A 7,056-nucleotide genomic window follows, 5' to 3' on the forward strand; every position below is an offset into this window, starting at 1 on the left:
GTTTCTGTAATGTAACTTTGCTTTGTTTTCTTGGAGTTATTTTTTTCAATTCTATATTAGGACTTTTTCGAAGGCTTCCCGCGGTCGTGGGAACAAAAAAATGGAGGTTGTGGAAATCAAAAAAATGCATCATAAAAAATTGCACGTGAGTGGATCTTGAATTATTTATTGAAGAATATTATTTCATTAATTGATTGGTTTAAATTAAATTTTTTTTTTTGCAGAAAAAAAAAGCAACAACTGAAAAAGGCATTCAAAGAAAGGAAAACATTGAGGGAAGATATCATCACTTACCAATAACTTGACTACAAGAAGGGATTTCCGGAAAAAAAAGGGAAGCCCCAGCCCGTTTGGGTGAAAAAAATTGGAGACCCAAAGAAAAGAACTAGAATAGAAACAAGATGAGCTTAAGGACAAGGATTCTTTCATAGCGAATTTGGGGCCGAGATAGAGAAGGGTAAAATGGAGAAAAAAAAGACGAAATAGGTTAGCTTGTAACGCCTCGATTTTTCGGAAGAAATATAAAATAAAATCTTAAGAAAATTTGCTAAATAAATATAATTTTTCAAAATAAAGTTTAGTTATTACAGTCACAAGATAAATTAATTGATTCAAAATACATTAACTTCAGAGCTGACTCTAAACTTGATACAAATGCGAAACATACTCGATCTTCGTTCTTGATATTCTTTCCGTGTCGAACTGCACCATTTTTGAATCATTTCCATTGAATCATGCGCCCTCTGGCAAATTGATCGCCGAAGCAAACGATTTGCCAGGATACAGACGTATCCGTGAGTGATAAATCACCCAGTAGAATAATCTAACCCAACTACCCCCCTTACTTTACAGCTAACAAGTAACCGGATAACAAGGAGGCGAAAATTAAAACAAAGATTTTTCCATATAAATCAGTTATTACTATCCATTTACCTAATGTGAAATCTAAGATCTCTTCACGAGATCTTTCCCCCCCAACTAAAATGCCTTGTTTTGTAATTAAAATTATTATCATTTAATCACATTATATTCATGAGTCACAAGTCAAATTAATAATTTTTTTCCCGTGCCTTGTGTTGTGCCTGGCTAGAACCGTGTCGTGTCGTGCCCATTCAACTACCGTGTCGTGCCGTGCCCATTCAACTACCGTGTCGGGCCCGTGCCCGGCTAGAACCGTGTCGTGCCGTGCCGTGCCAGGCCAACTTTCGTGCCGTGCCTGCCCACTTCCGTGCCCGGGTGCCCCATGCCAGTCCGCGTGCCCACTAAAATCGTGCCGTGCCAGGGCACGACCGTGCCCGTGCTCGTGCCGTGCCACATTTAAGCGTGTCGTGCCGTGTCGACCCGACCCGTTTGACACCCCTAAGTGGAGGGTGTGGTCCGTGTGAAGAGAAAGAAGTCTGGTTCTGGATTTACTTTTTCTCCTATTTTCGGGACAGTGTTGGAGGGAAATTTTGAATTGCAAATTTTTGGGGTTGGGCCCATTAGTTAATTCCAGTCAGCTGTCCACGTCAGCTGATGTTCATATGATGTACCCAAGGGTGTACCCATAGCATTTTTTATTTTTGTTTCTGTAATGTAACTTTGCTTTGTTTTATTGGAGTTTTTTTTTTAATTCTATATTAGGACTTTTTCGAAGGCTTCCCGCGGTCGTGGGAACAAAAAAATGGAGGTTGTGGAAACCAAAAAAATGCATCATAAAAAATTGCACGTGAGTGGATCTTGAATTATTTATCGAAGAATATTATTTGATTAATTGATTGGTTTAAATTAAATTTTTTTTTTTTGCAGAAAAAAAAGCAACAACTGAAGAAGGCATTCAAAGAAAGGAAAACATTGAGGGAAGATATCATCACTTACCAAGAACTTGACTACAAAAAGGGATTTCCGGAAAAAAGGGAAGCCCCGGCCCGTTTGGGTGAAAAAAATTGGAGACCCAAAGAAAAGAACTAAAATAGAAACAAGATGAGCTTAAGGACAAGGATTCTTTCATAGCGTAGTTGAGGCCGAGATAGAGAAGGGTAAAATGGAGAAAAAAAAGACGAAATAGGTTAGCTTGTAACGCTTCGGATTTTCGGAAGAAATATAAAATAAAATCTTAAGAAAATTTGCTAAATAAATATAATTTTCTAAAATAAAGTTTAGTTATTACAGTCACAAGATAAATTAACTGATTCAAAATACATTAACTTCAGAGCTGACTCTAGACTTGATACAAATCCGAAGCATACTCGATCTTCATTCTTGATATTCTTTCCGTGTCGAACTGCACCGTTTTTGAATCCTTTCCATTGAATCATGCGCCCTCGATCTGGCAAATTGATCGCCGAAGCAAACGATTTGCCAGGATACAGACGTATCCGTGAGTGATAAATGACCTAGTAGAATAATCTAACCCAACTACCCCCCTTACTTTACAGCTAACAAGTAATCGAATAACAAGGAGGCGAAAATTAAAACAAAGATTTTTCCATATAAATCAGTTATTACTATCCATTTACCTAATGTGAAATCTAAGATCTCTCCACGAGATCTTTCCGCCCCAACTAAAATGCCTTGTTTTGTAATTAAAATTATTATCATTTAATCACATTATATTCATGAGTCACAAGTCAAATTAATAATTTTTTCCCCGTGCCTTGTGTTGTGCCTGGCTAGAACCGTGTCGTGTCGTGCCCAGCCAAAACCATGTTGTGCCGTGCCCATTCAACTACCGTGTCGGACCCGTGCCCGGCTAGAACCGTGTCGTGCCCATTCAACTACCGGGTCGTGCCGTGCCGTGCCAGGCACACTTTCGTGCCGTGCCTGCCCACTTCCGTGCCCCATGCCAGTCCGCGTGCCCACTAAAATCGTGCCGTGCCACATTTAATCGTGTCGTGCCTTGTCGACCTGACCCGTTTGACACTCCTAAGTGGAGGGTGTGGTCCGTGTGGAGAGAAAGAAGTCTGGTTCTGGATTTACTTTTTCTCCTATTTCCGGGACAGTATTGGAGGGAAATTTTGAATTGCAAATTTTTTGGGGTTGGGCCCATTAGTTAATTCCAGTCAGCTGTCTACGTCAGCTGGTGTTCATATGATGTAACCAAGGGTGTACCCATAGCATTTTTTATTTTCGTTTCTGTAATGTAACTTTGCTTTGTTTTTTTGGAGTTATTTTTTTTCAGTTCTATATTAGGACTTTTTCGAAGGCTTCCCGCGGTCGTGGGAACAAAAAAATGGAGGTTGTGGAAACCAAAAAAATGCATCATAAAAAATTACACGTGAGTGGATCTCGAATTATTTATTGAAGAATATTATTTGATTGGTTTAAATTAATTTTTTTTTTTTTTGCAGAACAAAAAGCAACAACTGAAGAAGACATTCAAAGAAAGGAAAAACATTGAGGGAAGATATCATCACTTACCAAGAACTTGACTACAAGAAGGGGTTTCTGGAAAAAAGGGAAGCCCCGGCCCGTTTGGGTGAAAAAAATGAAGACCCAAAGAAAAGAACTAGAATAGAAACAAGATGAGCTTAAGGACAAGGATTCTTTCATAGCGAAGTTGGGGCCGAGATAGAGAAGGGTAAAATGGAGAAAAAAAGACGAAATAGGTTAGCTTGTAACGCCTCGATTTTTCGGAAGCAATATAAAATAAAATCTTAAGAAAATTTGCTAAATAAATATAATTTTTCAAAATAAAGTTTAGTTATTACAGTCACAAGATAAATTAACTGATTCAAAATACATTAACTTCAGAGTTGACTCTAGACTTGATACAAATCCGAAGCATACTCGATCTTCGTTCTTGATATTCTTTCCGTGTCGAACTGCAACATTTTTGAATCCTTTCCGTTGAATCATGCGCCCTCTGGCAAATTGATCGCCGAAGCAAACGATTTGCCAGGATACAGACGTATCCGTGAGTGATAAATCACCCAGTAGAATAATCTAAACCAACTTCCCCCCTTACTTTACAGCTAACAAGTAATCGGATAACAAGGAGGCGAAAATTAAAACAAAGATTTTTCCATATAAATCAGTTATTACTATCCATTTACCTAATGTGAAATCTAAGATCTCTCCACGAGATCTTTCCTCCCCAACTAAAATGCCTTGTTTGTAATTAAAATTATTGTCATTTAATCACATTATATTCATGAGTCACAAGTCAAATTAATAATTTTTTTCCCGTGCCTTGTGTTGTGCCTGGCTAGAACCGTGTCGTGTCGTGCCCAGCCAAAATCATGTCGTGCCGTGCCCATTGAACTACCGTGTCGGGCTCGTGCCCGGCTAGAACCGTGTCGTGACGTGCCGTGCCCTGCCCATTCAACTACCGTGTCGTGCCGTGCCGTGCCAGGCCAACTTTCGTGCCGTGCCTGCCCACTTCCGTGCCCCATGCCAGTCCGCGTGCCCACAAAAATCGTGCCGTGCTCGTGCCGTGCCACATTTAACCGTGTCGTGCCGTGTCGACCCGACCCGTTTGACACCCCTAAGTGGAGGGTGTGGTCCGTGTGGAGAGAAAGAAGTCTGGTTTTGGATTTACTTTTTCTCCTATTTCCGGGACAGTATTGGAGGGAAATTTTGAATTGCAAATTTTTGGGGTTGGGCCCATTAGTTAATTCCAGTCAGCTGTCCACGTCAGCTGATGTTCATATGATGTACCCAAGAGTGTACCCATAGCATTTTTTATTTTCGTTTCTGTAATTTAACTTTGCTTTGTTTTTTTGGAGTTATTTTTTTCAGTTCTATATTAGGACGATTTCGAAGGCTTCCCGCGGTCGTGGTAACAAAAAAATGGAGGTTGTGGAAACCAAAAAAATGCATCATAAAAAATTGCACGTGAGTGGATCTTGAATTATTTATTGAAGAATATTATTTGATTAATTGATTGGTTTAAATTAAATTTTTTTTTCGCAGAAAAAAAGCAACAACTGTAGAAGGCATTCAAAGAAAGGAAAACATTGAGGGAAGATATCATCACTTACCAAGAACTTGATTACAAGAAGGGGTTCCGGAAAAAAGGGAAGCCCCGGCCCCTTCGGGTGAAAAAAATTGGAGACCCAAAGAAAAGAACTAGAATAGAAACAAGATGAGCTTGAGGACAAGGATTCTTTCATAGCGAAGTTGAGGCCGAGATAGAGAAGGGTAAAATGGAGAAAAAAAAGACGAAATAGGTTAGCTTGTAACGCTTCGATTTTTTGGAAACAATATAAAATAAAATCTTAAGAAAATTTGCTAAATAAATATAATTTTTCAAAATAAAGTTTAGTTATTACAGTCACATGATAAATTAACTGATTCAAAATATATTAACTTCAGAGCTGACTCTAGACTTGATACAAATCCGAAGCATACTCGATCTTCGTTCTTGATATTGTTTCCGTGTCGAACTGCACCATCTTTGAATCCTTTCCATTGAATCATGCGCCCTCTGGCAAATTGATCGCCGAAGCAAGCGATTTGCCAGGATACAGACGTTTCCGTGAGTGATAAATCACCCAGTATAATAATCTAACCCAACTACCCCCCTTACTTTACAGCTAACAAGTAATCGGATAACAAGGAGGCGAAAATTAAAACAAAGATTTTTCCATATAAATCAGTTATTACTGTCCATTAACCTAATGTGAAATCTAAGATCTCTCCACGAGATCTTTCCTCCCCAACTAAAATGCTTTGTTTTGTAATTAAAATTATTATCATTTAATCACATTATATTCATGAGTCATAAGTCAAATTAATAATTTTTTTTCCGTGCCTTGTGTTGTGCCTGGCTAGAACCGTGTCGTGTTGTGCCCAGCCAAAACCATGTCGTGCCGTGCCCATTCAACTACCGTGTCGGGCCTGTGCCCGGCTAGAACCGTGTCGTGCCCTGCCGTGCCCATTCAACTACCGTGTCGTGCCGTGCATGTGCCGTGCCTGCCCACTTCCGTGCCCCATGCCAGTCCGCGTGCCCACTAAAATCGTGCCGTGCTCGTGCCGTGCCAGGGCACGACCGTGCCCGTGCTCGTGCCGTGCCACATTTAACCGTGTCGTGCCGTGTTGACCCGACCCGTTTGACACCCCTAAGTGGAGGGTGTGGTCCGTGTGGAGAGAAAGAAGTCTGGTTCTGGATTTACTTTTTCTCGTATTTCTGGGACAGTATTGGAGGGAAATTTTGAATTGCAAATTTTTGGGGCTGGGCCTATTAGTTAATTCCAGTCAGCTGTCCACGTCAGCTGATGTTCATATGATGTACCCAAGGGTGTACCCATAGCATTTTTTATTTTCGTTTCTGTAATGTAACTTTGCTTTATTTTTTTGGAGTTATTTTTTTCAGTTCTATATTAGGACTTTTTCGAAGGCTTCCCGCGGTCGTGGGAACAAAAAAATGGAGGTTGTGGAAACCAAAAAAATACATCATAAAAAATTGCACGTAAGTGGATCTTGAATTATTTATTGAAGAATATTATTTGATTAATTGATTGGTTTAAGTTAAATTTTTTTTTTTTTGCACAAAAAAAGCAACAACTGAAGAAGGCATTCAAAGAAAGGAAAACATTGAGGGAAGATATCATCACTTACCAAGAACTTGACTACAAGAAGGGGTTTCCGGAAAAAAGGGAAGCCCCGGCCCGTTTGGGTCAAAAAAATGGAGACCCAAAGAAAAGAACTAGAATGGAAACAAGATGAGCTTAAGGACAATGATTCTTTCATAGCGAAGTTGGGGCCGAGATAGAGAAGGGTAAAATGGAGAAAAAGAAGAAGAAATAGGTTAGCTTGTAACGCCTCGATTTTTCGGAAGCAATATAAAATAAAATTTTAAGAAAATTTGCTAAATAAATATAATTTTCCAAAATAAAGTTTAGTTATTACAGTCACAAGATAAATTAACTGATTCAAAATACATTAACTTCAGAGCTGATTCTAGACTTGATACAAATTCGAAGCATACTCGATCTTCGTTCTTGATATTCTTTCCGTGTCAAATTGCACCATCTTTGAATTCTTTCCATTGAATCATACGCCCTTTGGCAAATTGATCGCCGAAGCAAACGATTTGCCAGGATACAGACGTATCCGTGAGTGATAAATCACACA

Source organism: Rhododendron vialii, chromosome 13a (genome assembly GCF_030253575.1).
Source record: "Rhododendron vialii isolate Sample 1 chromosome 13a, ASM3025357v1".
In the NCBI taxonomy this organism is placed as follows: Eukaryota; Viridiplantae; Streptophyta; class Magnoliopsida; order Ericales; family Ericaceae; genus Rhododendron; species Rhododendron vialii.